Here is an 18,405-nt window from a genome sequence, read left to right on the forward strand (position 1 = left end):
ACACAAGATTCTTCTGAAGATTAGACCAAGTAAACAGAGCATTACTTAAGGGTAGATCAATCAACCTACACTCTCTAATGAAATAGTCAAAATCCCCCATACTTCTATTTGTAGCTGCCCCATTAAGCTTTTCTGAAATGAGCCTAACCACATTGAAGTCACCCCCCGCACACCAATTTGGAGAACAAAGCCTAAATAAATCTGTCAACTCTTCCCACTACTCTTGTCAATTGCAAGGATTATTAGGACCATAGACCCTTGTCAGCCACCATTCATTATTATTCTTACTCTGAAACCTAATAGACAACGAAAAAACTCAAGAGTGTCTCACACTCCGTAACTACTCTCTCGTCCCACATAATCAAAATTTCTCCTGACCTCCCATAAAAAGGTAAAACAGTCCACGTTTTAAACTGAGTTCCCCAAACACTCTTTATAAAAGACCTATCACACACCTCACTCTTTGTTTCTTGAAACATCACAATGTCTAGTTTATGTACTTTCAAAAACTCCTTTATCACTGCCCTTTAACATTCAGTTAAAATTGTAAGGAGAAGAGATTTAGAAAGAGAAAAATAAGATGAGAGAGAGAGAGAGAGAGTAATATGAAGGGAAGAGGCACAAAACCTAAAATCAATTTTGTCCACTCTAACACAATATTATTTATACTAATAAGCAACTTAGTAACAATTACCAAACTACCCATCATCTAATAACTTAACACTCCCCCTCAAATTGGTGCATGGATATCTCTCAATCTCAACTTGCACATAATAGAATGAAATACCTTCCTACCTAACCCTTTAGTAAATGTATCAACTAACTGATCTGCTGATTTTACAAAAGGCATACAAAGTACTCCACTGTTGATTTTCTCCTTGAAAAAATGTCTGTCAATCTCAATGTGCTTAGTCATATCATGTTGAATTGGATTATGGGCAATGTTAATAGCAGCCTTATTGTCACAGTACAATCTCATTGGCCCATTACTTAACAATCCCAAGTCAGTCAACAAAAGCTGAAGCCATATAAGCTCACAAATGTCGTTTGGCATGGCCCGATATTCAGTTTCTGCACTCGACCTGGCTACAACAGCCTACTTCTTACTTCACCAAGTCACCAAATTCCCTCCTCTAAAGGTATAATAACCTGAGGTAGATCTCCTGTCATTAATTGGTCAAGCCCAATTAGCATCAGTGAAGGCCTCTAGCCTCAAATATCCATGATTAGAGAACAAGATCCCTTTTCCCGGAGCTGACTTTAAATACCTTTGGATTCGATTCACTGTATCCAAATGACTTGCTCGAGGATCATGCATGAATTGGCTTACAATACCCCCACTGCATACGCAATATCTGGCCTAGTATTAGAAAGGTATATTAATCTTGCTACAAGTCTCTAATGTCTTCCCTTGTCAATATGGTTTCCATCACTACTAGGTCTGTGGTTGGCCTCAATAGGGGAATCAGCAGGTCTACACCCTAACATCCCCACTTCCTCAAGAAGGTCTAAAATGTACTTTCTTTGAGAGATGAAGATACCCCTGTCTGATCTAGCAATCTCAATCCCAAGAAAATACTATAAAGCACCAAGATCTTTAATCTCAAATTCCTTAGAGAGTCGAGCTTTGATTTGGGACATTTCCACCACATCATTACCAATCAAAACTATGTCATCCACGTAAATAATAAGTATTGTTATCGTATTGGCACACATTTTGATGAACATAGTATGATCCGCATGACTCTACATATACCAAAATCTAATCATTGCTTTCAGAAACCTATCAAACCAAGCTCTAAGAGACCGCTTTAAACCATACAAGGCCTTGTTTAGGCTACTACCTTCCCATTAATGGCTACAGAAGAAAAACCATGAGGAACATCCATATACACTTCTTCTTCTAAATCGCCATGGAGAAAAGCATTCCTTACATCCAATTGTTGCAATGGTCACTCCAAATTTGCTACACAGGAAACAAGGACACGAATAGAATTCATCTTGGCCACCGGAGCAAAGGTCTCTTGATAGTCAGTGCCATAAGTCTGAGTGAAACCCTTTAGCAACTAGTCTTGCCTTATATCTCTCAATGGTTCCGTCTGCTCTCTAATTAATTATGAACACCTATTTATAGCCCACAGGTCTTTTTCTCGATGGTAGAGAAACTAACTCCCAAGTGCCCTTCTTACTCAAAGCTCTCATCTCCTCTGCCATGGCTTATTTTCACTTGGAATCACTGAGTGCTTCCTTCCAACCCTGTAGAATAGATACAAAAGACAAGGACGAAACAAACGCACGGTATAATGGAGATAAGGAGTCATATGACACAAATTTAGAAATAGGATGTTGAGTACAAGTTCTAACTCCTTTCCTAATAGCAATAGGTAAATCAAGTTCATTAACAGGAACAGAATTAGAAGTAGTAACCAAGGGCTCATTACTTGAAGGTTCCACAGAGAGATTAGTAACTGGATCAAAAGATGGTGATAGACATGGAAGCACATGAGATCACTGTTCTTTTTGTTGCTGGGAGTAGGTCTTGAGATCTGGTCTATCCAACTTACTAAACTCTCCCTAAACACACTCAATTTGTGACTTCTCACAAGATTGTTTCTCCTCTCCCTCACTACAAATGATGGGAAAAAAGCACTAGATCAACCGGATCAGAAGAAACAATCTCTTCTATAGTAAAAACCTCCCCCTGAAGAGATTAGCCCGAGAAAAAAGATTTAGACTCACAAAAGGTGACATCCATAATAACATAAGACTTACGAGAGTGAGGATCATAACACTTGTAGCCTTTCTAGGTAGAGGAATAACCAAGAAAAACACAGCTCATAGCCTTCGGGTCAAGTTTGCTCCAAGTGGGGCGAGAAGAATGAACAAAACAGACACAACCAAAAGAGATGGGTGACACAAAAGTGTGGGGAAGAAGTTAGAGAGGGCGCTAAAACTGAAGAACACTAGAGTGCATGCGGATAATAAGATAAGCAATGGTTAAAATAGCATCCCCCCAGTATGGTTTAGGAACATGTATCATGAACATAAGAGCACGAGCAACCTCAAATAGATGACTGTTTTTCCATCCTACAACACCATTCTGTTTAGGGGTACCAACACAACTGGTTTGATAAAAAATGCCATGTTCTTCAAGATATGTACGAAAAACACCATCAATATATTATGTGCCATTGTCACTCCAAAGGACCTTAATGGAAGTGTTGAACTGAGTTTGAACCATCCTATGGAATGTTTGAAAACAAAAGAAAACTTCACTTTTGGTGCAAAACAAATAAACCCAAGTTACATGAGAATAACAGTCAACAAAAGTAACAAACCAACGATAACCAGACATGGTCAAAATATGAGAAGGACCCCATACATTAGAATGAATAACCATAAAAGGAAACAAACTTCTTTTATTAACTAAAGGATAACAAGAACGTTTATGCTTTGCAAATTCACAAGCATCACAATGAAAATTATTACAATGACAATCCTTTACTAAATTAGGGAAAAGATTTCCAAAACAAAAATAAAGGGGTGCCCTAAACGCTGATGCCACTGATGTAAAAGAAAAAGTCCAGGAGTGCCAGCAGTATGAAGAACTTGGCTTGGAGAAGAAGTGCCAGCATCCAAAAAATACAGACCCTCATGTGCTTTACTATTGCCAATCATTCTCCCTGTATCTAATTCCTGAAAGACACAATGATAAGGATAAAAGGTTGTGAAACAATTTGAAGAAGTGGTAAGATGACTAACAGAGAGAAAATTAGTAGAGAAATTTGGGACATGTAGCACAGAGGATAGAGAAATAGAAAGGGAGCAAGAAATCGAGCCCATCCAAGATACAGAGGATAAAGACTCATCGGCAACTCTCACTTTATCCTTGCCAGAACAAGGGGGGTAAGTGGAAGAGGTTAGACAAACCTGTCATATGATCGGAAGCACCAGAGTCAATAATCCAAGGAGATGATGAGACAACACTTAGGGCACTCAGAAGAATACATGTGGACGCAAAGTTGAAGAAAGGAGAATCTGAAGCAGTGGCAGTAGGAGAGTTGAGTCGAGCCATCAGACATTGAAGAGTGTGCAGCTCATCTTGGGAAAGGGCTACAGAATCATTAGAAGTGGTGAGAGAGAACTCCGAGAAATGAGCATGAAAGCGAATAATACCACTACGATTACCACGACCACTACCTCATCCTCGAGGAGGACGACCATACAACTTCCAACAATGGTCCCAATCATGACGTCCTTTCCCACAGTAATCATAAATAATTTGATCACGATCGGTAGAGGAGCATTTTCCCCCAAACTTGGGCTGACCGAATTTCCCATCTATAGGTGCAGAAGAAATGGCTAAGGTAGAGTGATCTTGGACAAACTAATGAACCATAGCACTCCTCTGGCTCTCTTCCTGTAGAACATAAGCATAAGCCTCACGCACGGTAGGAAACGGATCACGGCTAAGAACGTGAACACGAATCGGATCATACTCTATGTTGAGACCAGCAAAAAAGTCATAAACACGCTCTTTGGATACCATCTGTTGGAACATAGTAGCATCTTGAGAACAAACAGCCTGGAAATTCTAATAGTAATCAAGTTCCTGCCACAAGCTACTCAACTCGAAATAGTACTCCACAAGAGTCTTATCCTTCTTATCAAACCCTCGAATTTTTTTTTGCAATTCATAAGCCTGTGCATCATTACCTTGTTAAGAATAGATCTGATATGCGGCAGTTCAAATCTCATGAGCAATATCCATTAAAACAAAAGACTGACTAATACTGGGATGAATAGAATTGAGTAACCAGGTCATGACAAGAGCATTCTCTTTGTTCCATTTGTTACGGGCTGGTGCATCGTCTATGGGAGATTTTGTAACACCTTTGATGTACACTAACAAGCCTCGAGCAGTAATAGCCAATTGAAAAGAACGAGACCAAACCAAGTAATTGGTGTCATTGAGCTTAGTAGTAAGTTGAAGGGAATGAGAGTCATCCAGTGTTATAGTAGGACTCAAATTTTTAGTCTCACAACTGAGAGGAATATCACCTTCTTCACCCATGGACCAAGAACACACTACTATATCAAAAAACTGAGGAGATGATAGAAGAATATGATTTTCCACTAAAAACCAACCAGCAGCAGCAAGAAACAACCCAAATAAAAACAAAACAACACACCTGATAGAACTTGAAGGTTGAAAAACACTTAGAAATACCAGAGAAGTAAAAACCAAAGTTAATAAGAGCCTCAAGGGGTCCATTCAGCACCTAGTAGGACTAACCCAGACCTTGATTCAAGCAAAAAACAGATGGAAATCGAGAATCTGAAAAACGACCTATTTTTAAGAAAAAATCAAAAACATAGGCAAAGAGTGGGAGGAAAAATTTGAAACTTCTTCTAGGAATTCCCCAGCCCCAGTCGAGCATGGCTAATTTTTTTTTTTTTTAACATTATCAAATGAAAAAGAAAAAGAAAAAGAAAAAAATAGGAAAATGAGAGAGAACATAAAACAACCAAAAAAATCAAAGATTTTTGTTGCTCTAATACCAAGTTAAAATTGTAAGGAGAAGAAATTTAGAGAGAAAAAAGAATAAAGATGAGAGAGAGAGAGAGAGAGAGAGAGAGTAATATGAAGGGAAGAGGCACAAAACCTAAAATCAGTTTTGTCCTCTCTAACACAATATTATTTACACTAATAAGCAACTTAGTGACGATTACCAAACTACTCATCATCTAATAACTTGACACATTCCAACTCAAAATCTTTAATGAACAGCACCATTAATGACCCTTGCCTCTTTTGCCTGACCCTCATAATTAATACCGCTCTCAAGATTTCTCAACTCTCTCAAACCTCTTCTATGACCCGAGTTCCTATGAGTGGTATTCTCAAAAGGATGCAAAGAATAATTTGGCTTACCCATGAATGAGGTAGAGGCCATGTATATATAATAGATTCATGATACAATTTAGGAAACAATATAAACAATAAAACAATATAAATAAGGCACTAAATTAGTGATTAACACAATCACAAATTATATACATAATACTAAAAATAAGAAGATTCTTTGTACTTTAATTTCTATATTCAATACTCCCTCTCAAGCTGGTGTGAAGATATTCAACAATCGTAGCTTGCCAATGGATGACTAGAGTAATGTTGGTCCTACAGACTTTGTCAACATATTTGCTAATTATTGAGAGGAAGAGACAAAAGATGGACTCACAATACTAGTCCAAACCTTTCTCGAATGAAATGAATATCAACCTCTATATGCTTAGTACGCTCATGAAGGACAGAATTAGATGACAGCATAACAACATAACAACAAACTTGTCACAAAATAAGGAACCAGGACTAGTCTCCTCAAAACCCAACTCTTATACGATAGAACAAAGCCAAAGAATCTCACATGTTCCCTGTGCCATAGTTCGATGCTCAGCTTCTACAGAACATCTACAAACAACTGCCTGCTTTTTACTCTTCCATGATATAAGATTATCACCATAGAAAGCACATAAGTCAAAAGTAGAACGTCGATCAGTTCTAGATCCTACATAGTCAGCATCGGTGAAACAAGAGAGCCCAGATTGAGGAGCAGCTGTAAAGAATAATCCCAAGCCATTCTCTTTTGGAAAGTTAAAGTCTTGCACAAGTGATTGTTCAGAACCCTTGAATGGAGCGGTTATATTCAAACCCTAAGTGGTTTGGTGTGAGGAGATAATGGACAAGGCCCTATTTTACCATCTCTTTTGAGGTCCTCGATTGGTGCTATGTTGTATGTAACCGTTGGTAGGCATCCGGGGTAAGATCTGCAAAGCAACAAAAGAGGGGACATACTGAATAATTCACGTCCGATTCTTGTGGTTGGGATGATGAAATCTCTTTAGGGGATTTCTAGACTATTAACAACTAACCTTGTAACCTTGTTATTTACTTGAATGTCATGTTCTTTTCCCTTATTGTTGTAATTGTTATTGTATATTAGATTAGGGAAAAGGGATGTGTGCATTTACTGGGCGTTAAAAGCTCATGGCGCTTCATGCTAGATACCGAAAAGGATCTTGTAGCAGAAAACGACAAGCCAGAAACTTTCGAAGGCTTTTGGCTGTCCTAGAGAAGTTAGAATTTGTTTTTCCCGTGTTTTGTATAGTCCATATGAACTTTTATTTTTGGGATGTAATATTGATGGAACTAATTTTTGTAACTAAGGACATTTGTAACTATTCTCTTATTAATATATGCTTCTTTTTTTAAAACTAATGTAGTTCCCTATGTTGCTTATGAGATATTACGTCAATGCCTTTTAAGATCTGTCAAAAGGGTAATATGCTACCTAAGAAAGTTGGACTTAGAATGGAAGCTAATTTGACTCCTCTAGCGATCTGGGATCTTACTTGGTCATTGGTCATAGGACTCATTAGCGACTTTCCCTTGATCACAACCCTTAGTGTAGATTTTGGGGTGTCACAAGAAGAGAAGAAGAATATGAAAGGTTATGTTAAGAATTGTTTTGTTATGTGCTTTGAGTTAGGGGATAGCTTAGAACTTGATTTGGAAACCATAGGTTGCGCCTATGCCTTAAGTGAGGAGCTTAAAGACCTTAGTCTAACAACCTTGACCATTTCTTGTTATTTGTTATATTGTTAATTAGGATTAGTAATAATTAAGTATGATTAGTGGAGGATTAATTAGACCAAGTATGATTAGGATGGGAATAGATTATTTAACTCTAAACTTAATTAACTAAGCCTAAGCAAGGAAAACTAGTTAATTAATGATGTTACACCTTTGCCCTAGCCACACCAAATAAAACCTTAAGTCTCTAAATCAAACAAAAAGGAAATCTGTTGGAAGTTGAGAGAACAAACGAGAGAAGAAAATGATAAAAGAATGAAAGGAAAGAGAAAAGAAAAGTGTTAAATATAGAATATCTTTTTATTTTTAGTATTATGTATATAATATGTGATTGTGTAAATCACTGATTTAGCATTGTTTCCTTATTTATATCGTTTCCTAAATTGTATCATGAATCTATTACATATACATGGCCTTTACCTCATTTATGGGTAAGCCAAATCATTCTTTTCATTCTTTTTGGTATCAGAGCCAAAACACAAAAACCCTAGTTCTCTGCCCAGCCACTTTCTCATCTTTTTTCTTCATCCTTAAGTGTCGATAGTCCCCTTTTAGCCCTTGATTTCACCTGACATCCCCACCCAGCCAGCCTAGACCCCCAAAAATCACTTACCCAACCCTCTACACCCCTCAACAGGCTGCCCTAGTGTTGCTGAGGGTCTTGTTGGCTGCCGACCAGGGTGTTTCCTGGCTATAAATGCTTTGACAGCTCTTCTAGGGCAGTTCAGTCCTTGTTTTTTTTCCCTTTCTAGGGTGTGGTGCTGATGTATTAAGCACTTTTTGGCTTTTTTTATTTAGTGGACTACCAGATTTGTTTGGTAGCATTTATTTAGACTAGCCGTTGAGTTTTTTTTCGACTTCTTGTATTTTTTTAGACTGTGTTGGGATTTCATGTTTTCTAGCCCTTATTAATCTACCATGACTAACCCATCCCATGTTGATTCCAATATGCCCACCAAACCTGTACCGATGACTTCTAATTTTTCTCTTTCTCATCACACTCTTATTCATTGCATTACAAGTGTGGTGTTGAATAGGAAAAATTTTGCTGCTTGCAGTCGCTCCCTTAAACTCTATTTAGGGGGAAAGGGAAAGGCCCATTGGCTCTCATCTTCTATTCTGCCTGCAGCGACTAATCCTACACGTACCAAGTGAGATATAGATAATTGCACTATTCTAGGATAGATGTTCAACTCCATGGAAGACCAGATTTACCACATGTTTCTTTATTGTGACACTCTTTTGAGTCTTTGGTGTGCCTTGTCTCAGATGTATACCCACGCTCATAATGATGCTTGCATCGTTGAGCTCTATCAAGACATTGTTCGTACCTCCCAGTCTACTTTGGGTCTCTCTATGTAAGAGTTCTTTGGATACCTTCGGGCTTGTTAGGAGGAATTGGCTCAATATGAGCCCTTGACTGAGTTACCAGCAAACGTCGCCGTTCTTGTGTCCAGTCACTTTGCTCGCCAGCACACTTACTAGTTTCTGATGGGTTTAAACTCTAAATTTGAATCTCTTCAAACTCAGATTTTAAACACACTGCCCATGCCATCCTTCTATAAGGCCTTTGCCACCACTGATAGTGATGAGCGTCTTCGACGTTTGATTCCGCACACCACTACTCCAGTGACTCCTATCTTATCTAACCAAATGGCCCTTGCCGCAAACTCTGGTTCCTGGGATTCTGCTGGTTCAGTTACCTATCATCATTGTGGAGCTCTTGGTCACGTCAAGGCTCGCTGCTTCAAACTTTATCCTGAGTTGAGGCAACAATCTTCTTGCCCTTGTGGTTCTGGCACACCTCGCACTGCTGCTTCAGTGGAGGCCTATCATGCTTCTGGGTCTCTAAGTATTCCTATTTTATAGCAATTATAGGCTCAGATTGGCCAGCTTCAGACTCAACTTAGGACTTTGACTACTAATTTTTCTAGCTCATCCTCCTCTACTACTGCTACTCTCATTACAGGTACTTTTACTGCTTTTCATGTTCGGTCTGCTGGTCTCTCATGGGTTTTGGATTCTGGGGCTAATGATCATATGACAGGTGAGTTTTCCCTTCTTTCATCTCCAGTTCCTTCTACTATAGACCAATATGTTTGTCTTGTTGATGGGTCTTTCTCCTCAGTTCATTATAAGGGTCAAATGTCTTTATCTCCTGATATTACTTTATTCTTTATCTTGCATATTCCTAATTTTGCATATAATCCACTATTCGTTAGTCGGCTTGCCAAGTCCTTCAATTGTGCTATTATTTTCTTACCTTTTTCGTGTCTATTACAGAACCTGAGATTGAAGAGAATTTTTAGCAGGGGATATAAGTGCAATGGACTTTACTACTTTGGGGATCCACCAAACCAACCTCCTTCTACTTTAGCTAGTTTTCGGGCGTCTGTTTTGCCTGCTTCTATATCTTGTGTTTTTAACGTTCAAACTTTAGAATTGTGGCATGCACATATAGGTCATGTAAATTTTCAACACTTATGTCAACTTTTTCCTTTATTAAATAAAGCTTGCAAAGGTTCTGAGTTTCATTGTGTGGTTTGCGAATTATCTTAACATACTTGTACTAGTTACATACCTCATATGACTCGTGTCCCTAGTGCTTTTGACCTTATACATTCCGATGTTTGGGGTTCGTCTCTTGTTCTTGCTTTTTCTGGCTATCGATATTATGTCACCTTTATTGATGAACACATTAAATACACTTGGGTATATTTGCTCTGTCGTAAGTAAGACATGTTTCCCATTTTTGCTTAGCTTTTGTAAATGGTTAACACTCAGTTTCGTACAATTGTTAGGAATATCCATTCTAATAATAGTGGGGAATATATTTCCAATGTTTTTCGCTCCCATCTTAATCAGACTGGTATTCTTCAACAACTTACATGTCCACAGACTCCTGAGCAAAATGGTGTAGCTGAACATAAAAATTGTCATATTATATCTGTTGTGCGGTGTCTCCTTTGTGGTATGAGTGTCCCAAAGTCCTATTGGCATATGGTTGTCCTTACCGTTGTCTATCTTATTAATAGGACCCTTAGTCGTGTGTTGCATGGTCTTACTCTGATTCATGTTCTTATGCCCCACTACTCTATTTTCACTCCTACCCCGTGTCTTTGGATGTACCCATTTTGTTCAAGATCGGAGTCTCGCTTGTACCAAGTTAGATGACATGTCTATTAATTTTTGGGGTATTCTTCCATGTCAAAAGGGTATAAGTGTTTTGATCTTGTGTCTCGTGCCTTTCACCACACTTTGGATGTTACTTTTTGTGAGAATATCCCTTTTTTTGGTAATAACCCTCCTTTGTAGGCTTCCACTCATGTTCCTTCTAGTGTTCGCCATATTCCTGTTTTGGACAAGGTTACGGATGTGGTTGTCCTCTCTCTTCATTCTCCACCTTTGCCTCCCTCACCCCCCTCATTGCAGGTATACTCTCTTTGCCCTCGCTCTCAACTCCCCCTTCCAATCTTTCCAGTCTTTGGGTCAGGTACTTCTTCTCCTTTACATACATCCTCTCCACCTCCTCGTCATAATTCCCCTCGGGATTGACATCCTCCCAACCGTTAGGGTTATTTGAGTAGTACTAATCATCCCATTTCCTAATACTTTTTCTTCTTTGCATACATCTCCTACTTATCGCTCTTTTCTTGGCAAAATTGAATCCAAGGCCATTTCTCGTTCTGTATTAGAGGCCATCAAAATCCAAAATGGGTAGAGGCTATGCAGGTTGAGATGACAGCTTTAGAACAAAATCATACTTGGGATCTAGTTCCTTTACCTTCTGGCGAGAGTATTGTGGATTGCAAATGGGTATTCACTATTAGGTATCTAGCTGATGGCTCCGTTGACCATTACAAAGCCCACTTGGTGGCCAAGGGCTTCACCCAAGTTCTTGGAAAGGATTTTGGAGCCACTTTTGCATCTGTTGCCAAGCTTACCTTGGTTCGTCTTCTCATCTCTCTTGTAGGATTCCATTCTTGGCCTCTTCATCAACTTGATGTCAAGAATGCCTTTCTTTATGGGGATCTTCTTGAGAGGATTTATATAACACCTCCTCCTGGTTTTTGGGCTAAGGAGGAGTATTCAGGAAAAGTGTATCGATTGCACAAATCATTATATGGCTTGAAATAGTCTCCACGAGCTTGGTTTGGTCATTTCAGTAATATCATCATCTCCATGGGGTTTGTTCAGTGCCACTTCGACCATACTTGCTTCATCCTTCGTAATTCAACTGGTCAGTGTATAGTCTTGTTGGTTTATGTGGATGATATTATTCTCACAGGTGATGATTATGTAGGCATTAATCAAGTAAAAAGGGATTTGGGACACACCTTTGATATTAAGGATTTGGGGAGTCTCAAGTATTTTCTTGGGATTGAGGTGGCTTACTCACGGCAAGGAATTTCCTTATCTCAGAGAAATTACACTCTTGACTTACTTTAGGATACTGGTATGTTAGGGTGTAAACCTACTTCTACTTCTATGGATCCTAATGTCAAGCTCACATCAGAGTCTGGCGAGTTGTTAGAGGACCCAGGCATGTATCAGTGTCTAGTTGGACGTCTAAATAGACCTAACTTGACATTTGCAGTCAGTGTTGTTAGTCAATTCATGCATTCACCTCATACAGAACATCTTGATGTGGTTCATCACATTTTGAGATATTTGAAGACCTCTCCTGGCTTGGGATTATTCTTTACAGGCGCTCCTCAATCTAGGCTCTCTTGTTTCACTGATGCTGACTATACAAGATCTAGAACTGATCGGTCTTCTACTTTTGGCTTATGTACTTTCTATGGTGATCATTTTACATCATGGAAGAATAAAAAGCAAGTAGTTATTTCTAGATCTTCTGCATAAGCTAAGTATCGAGCTATGGTATAGGGAACATGTGAGATTCTATGGCTTCATTCTATCCTAGCAGAGTTGGGTTTTGAGGAAACTGATCCTGCCTCCCTATTTTGCGACAACAAGTCTGCTATTATGCTGCCCCTAATTCTGTCTTTCATGAGCGTACTAAGCACGTAAAGGTTAATATTCATTTCATTCAAGAAAAGGTTCGGAATGGTATTGTGAGTCCATCATTTGTCTCTTCCCCTCAGCAATTAGTAGATATATTCATAAAGTCTGTAGGACAACATTACTCCAATCATCCATTGGTAAGCTACGATTGTTCAATATCTTCAGACCAGCTTGAAGGGGAGTGTTGAATATGGAATATCTTTTTTTTTAGTATTATGTATATAATTTGTGATTATGTCAATCACTGATTTAGTTATTGTTTCCTTCTTTATATCGTTTTCTAAATTGTATCATGAATCTATTATATATACATGGCCTCTACCTCATTCATGGTTAAGCCAAATTATTCTTTTTATCCTTTTAGAAGAACCTAAGAAGATTCAACTAAGAACTCATCCTAAAAGTGTTCTAAGGTGAGATTTCTATCCTAAATCTTGTAGCAGATTCATTTAGTATCATGAATCATGGAAAAGTTAGGATGAAAATGATCTAGGAATGAAAAACTTAGAGGGAAAGAAGAAAATTTAGCTAAGGTGATGAAACTTAGGATTTTCAACTCTTTTGAATTGGTTTTTGGTGATTTGGATGTCCTTACACTAGGAACCCACTTGAAACATGTTTGAATAGAAAAGAGAATTAAAGGCTAATTGCATGATAACTGGTACAAGAAGTTTAAGAATTGTCCAAATGCTTCATGTTTTGTTCTTGTCTTGTATAGGTCAAGCTTGAGGACGTTTAAACCCTTGTTCACGAAGCCAATTATGAGTAGTAGTGTAGTAAAGTTATGTTCTTAAAGCTATGATTCAAAATGTAAACATATGATATGTTTAGAAAGTTATACTATTGTTTTATCATGAATGAATATCCTATACTTTTGTATCATGTATTAAGATGACATCTTGGAACATGTTTGTTATTGGGAATCATGTCAATAACTTTGTACTAACTGAGCTCTTTGCCACTTGTTGTGGACAAGTTATTTGCCAAGCCCTGGGAATGTTCATCGCTATGTATATGCATGCAAGTTCAGTTTGTTACTATATGCAGATCAGACACGCAACCGTTTGATCGGTTGATTAACTTAACGCCAACGGATGCCATGTCACTGCCACGCTGAGCTGACTGTATTTCATGTTACCCATGCCTTGTTGGGTCCACGTCATCGCTCTAACATGTCCAATGCAAATAGGACAACTCCCTCATTGCCCCAATGAGTCCGTGCTAAGTGTAAAGTGCGCCATGAAATGCCACACAGCCCACTGCACACGCACCATGCGCACTCGTATGTGCGTGTGCGTGTGCGGATGGCGCAAAGCACCATCCTTACGGTGTAAGTGGATGCACACTAGCATCCATCCCACAATTCCATATTCAAAGGAATATTCTATGTAGCACTTTATTAAGTGCTCCATGTTTTGCTCTCTTTCCAATGTGGGACAAACTCCCCAAGCTTATTTCAAGCTTTCCAAAGAAAAACAAGGAAGGTTTTGAAAACACCCAAAAACTAAACTATAGATTTTGAAAATCATTTTGAAAATTCCCCCACCATTTTCAAAATACCAGATGATGACTCTTGGTTCACTTGGCAGCCTTATGCATAGGTGAAGATATCTTAGGATTTGAATCATTCACATAGTGAAGACACCTCAAAGTTAGTCAAGATGGCATGGTAGACTTGTCGTTGAACTAGTGATCTTATACTACTAACCGGACATGTCTCACACACAGTACAGGTTACCTCAAGTATTCAAACAAACCGACACGTGGATTGGCCTTGTGTCTATATCTTGTTTCACGAGCGCTCTAGAATCAAGCCCTTAGACTCATAGGAAGCGGCACCACCTCATACACTCACATAGGTAAGCTTACTGAGAGTACCCTTGTAATTTACAGTACCCTAACAACCCAGTTATAAGCTTATTAAGAGTTTGCTAACTCATTCTCTTCTTTTCACATTACAGGTACCAAGCACTTCAACCTTGGGGTGAAAATGAAATAAAACTAAGTACTTGCAATCACAACATATGGTGTACTTGGGCTCATTAAACTCAAGACTTGATGTTTCTTCAAGCGTTGAGTCGAGTTTCTACCAAGAGTGATTATGGTAAGTGGGCTTAAGACCCATCCCCTTTGATGTTTTCCACACCAAATCCCTTGCAAGTCCTTTTGTTAAGGGGTCACCAAGTTTTCACTTGACTTTACATAACTAATGGTAATCACACTTTCTGTGATTAGCTGTCTGACATAGCTATGTCTCAGTCCTATATGCCTGGACTTTCCATTATAGACATGGCTATAGGCTCGTGATAAAGTTGTTTCACTATCACAATGCAAAGATATTGGTGGCATAGGTTTTGGCCATATCTTAATCTCTAACATGAGATTCCTTAGCCACTCTGCCTTTTTGCTACAAGAAGCCAATGCTATAAACTCTAACACCATGGTTGAGTCTGTTATGCATGTTTGCTTCTTAGAACCCCAAGAGATAGCTCCTCCACCAAGAGTAAAAATCCAACCACTCGTGGATGAGTGATCTTCACGGTCAGTTATCCAACTAGCATCCGTGAATCCTTCCTGCACTGCTAGATAGCCATTATAGATTATTCCATAGTCTATCGTTTTCCTCAAGTACCAAGTATTCGGTTAACAGTATGCCAATGCACACTACTAGGATTACTAGTATATCTACTAAGTTTTCCCACTACAAATGCAATATCAGGTCTAGTGCAAGTCATGGCATACATCAGGCTACCTATCACTCTTGAGTATTCTAGCTAATCAACAGCCCTTCTAGTATTTAGGATGTAATTACAAATTTGAATCAAAAGGTTTAGACATGGGTGTACAATTATATTGATTAAATTTCTTAAGAATTTTCTAAATACAGTGCGACTAGGTAAGAATCAAATTATTGTCATCTCGTTTGATCTTAATACCCAGAATTATATTAGCCAAGCCCATGTCTTTCATACTAAAGCTAGACGACAAGAAACTTTTAGTACTTTCAATGACATCATTGTCAGTACCAAAAATAAGCATGTCATCTACATATAGGCATATGATTACACCTCTATTGTCGGTAAACTTACTGTGCACACACTTATCAGATTCATGTATCCTAAAACCATTTAACACTATTACTTTGTCAAATTTCTCATGCCACTGTTTTGGAGCGTGTTTCAATCTATATAGTGACTTCACGAGTTTACACGTTTTGTGTTCTTGACCCCGTACAACAAATCCTTCCGGTTGTTGCATGTAGATTTCTTCATCTAACTCTCCATTTAGGAAAGCGGTCTTAACACCCATTTGACGGATTTCAAGCTTGTATATTGTGATAACCCAACCCGTTTTATGCTTAATTATACATGTGTTTATGTGTTTGATATGAAAATTTTGAAAAATTATGATTCATAATGATTTAGTTAAGTTTTATGAGTTAAGTCATATGTGGGTCTAGCTCTTGTGTTCATCATATTTGTTGAGAGACTTGCTAGAGAGTGAGTTAGAGGGAGAGGAAGAGAAGAAGCTAGGATTTTGCAAGAGATTCAAGGGGCAAACCCTAGATTTGAACTAAGGTATGGTAATCTACTTGGAATCTTAGTATATATCTCATCTTTTGCTTGAAATCAAGAGGAAATTAGGAATTTTGAGTTAAGGTTTTGGGTTGTGTAATGGTTTAAAATAAAATTATGAAATCTTTTCAACCTTGTATGCTTTGAGATCAATCTTATGATTGATGCATGAAATAAACTCTAGATGGTTTATACAACCCAGTTTTGTTAGAAGATTCACCATGTTCATATGTGTTTTGAGCTTGATGATGTAATTTATGAATATATGAAAAAGATGAGATCATGAATTTGATGTTGGAGCAAGATTGATATGTTTGAAGTGAAATTACACTTTTATCATGCTAGTATATCATGTTTTTAGGTTAGTTTTGCATGAATTTGGGGTTGGAAATAAGTTTGGGGGATTCCATTTTGTACCATTTTTGGACTGCCTGGTTTTTTCCCAGGCCGCTAGTGCGGCCATGAGCTTTGCACGAGTAGAACACGAACAAAATTTGTGAATTTAATTATTCACGCTCAAGTGGCTCACACTTCCGCACGAGCGGAGCATGACCACTCGAGCAGTTAGACCGGCCGCACGTGCGACCAGGCAGGAGAGAAAATCTTGCTTTCTTGTGTTGACCTTTCCGACCTTTTGAATGTATTCTTGACCTTATGTAGACCCTCCGGAGTATGAAATGATGATCTAAAACCATTGGAAAAGGTTGTGAATCGCCAAAACAAAAGTGTATATAATGAACAAATTATTTATCGAATGTGTGTGTGACATGTTTTGTGTAGGTTGTGTGTCAGAGGAAACGCCGCAAGATCAAACGCACTGTGAGTAATAGTATCGTACATATATGATCTTAATTGTGTACTTTGAGCCATGAATGGTGAATTGTGCCGACATTGTGTTTTGATCGAAATGAACGAACTTCATAAATGTTATATGACATGTGCAATGTGGATCCAATGTCATTCTGTTTATGTTATGACATGTTTGGGCCCGAGGCCATTCTGTATCATAAGTGGGCCTGAGGCCGTTCTGTTAATGACATAATAATATGTTATTGGACCTGAGGTCATTCTAAACAGCTGTTAATTTGTGGGCCCGAGGCCGTTCTGTACCTTTTGTGGGCCTGAGACCGTTATGATATGATGGGACTAAGGTCATTCTATTTATATAATGGGCCTAAGGCCATTCTATTTACGTAATGGGCCTAAGGCCATGCTGTTTATATGATGGGCCCAAGGTCGTTCCATATTATGACTATGAAAATTGTGAGAACCTTATGTTCCGCTATTTACACTGTTTTACTGTATTATTACTCATTGAGCTTCGCTCACTCCATTTTATGTGTGCACATGTAGGTGATCCGTAGCATGGATCTCACCCTTAGAGTCAGCTTCAGGAGTCTTTTTGCGAACCAGTCGAGTCACGCCTCCAAGATGGAGCTTTTGCTTTCGACTCACATCATGCTATAACTTTTGTTTTCGAATTTGTCATTATGGTCTTGGGTTACGTAAACCATACATATAGAATTTTCCTTGGTACACAAGTTTTTGCATGGCCATGTGGATTGATGAATGTGCTTGGATACAAACTGTATATTGTTTTTGATCATAATGATACAGCACAATAGACTTCGTCATTTATGTTATTCTTACGTTTATGGCCCCATTAGTATAAACATTTTGTACGTTCGTTTGAGGCCTCCGGTAATCTATGGATTACTGGATGGTTATGATCCAAACTTTTAGGGACGAGTTTAGCTCATGACATAGATTGAGGCTAAGGCAATCAACACTCAAATGGTGGTGATTCTGGCCACCAGAGCATATGTATCAAAATAATCGATACCCTCATTTTGAGTAAAACCCTTAGTAACTAAACTTGCTTTGAACTTGTCAATTGTGCCATCAACTTTCATTTTTCTTTTGAAAATCCATTTACAACCAATTGGTTTAGATCCAAGTGGCATATCAGCAAGTATATAGCTATTGTTACCCATGATAGAATCCATCTCATCATTTATTGCTTCTTTCTAAAAAGCAACATCTTGAGACTTCATAGCCGCCTCAAAGGTTAATAGATCTGAATCCATATTCAAAGAAATCATTGTTTGCTTAAAATAAGCTTTCCTAGTTCCTTCTACAAGGTAA

Source organism: Camellia sinensis, chromosome 12, assembly GCF_055761805.1.
Source record: "Camellia sinensis isolate YWXY chromosome 12, ASM5576180v1, whole genome shotgun sequence".
Classification (NCBI taxonomy): Eukaryota; Viridiplantae; Streptophyta; class Magnoliopsida; order Ericales; family Theaceae; genus Camellia; species Camellia sinensis.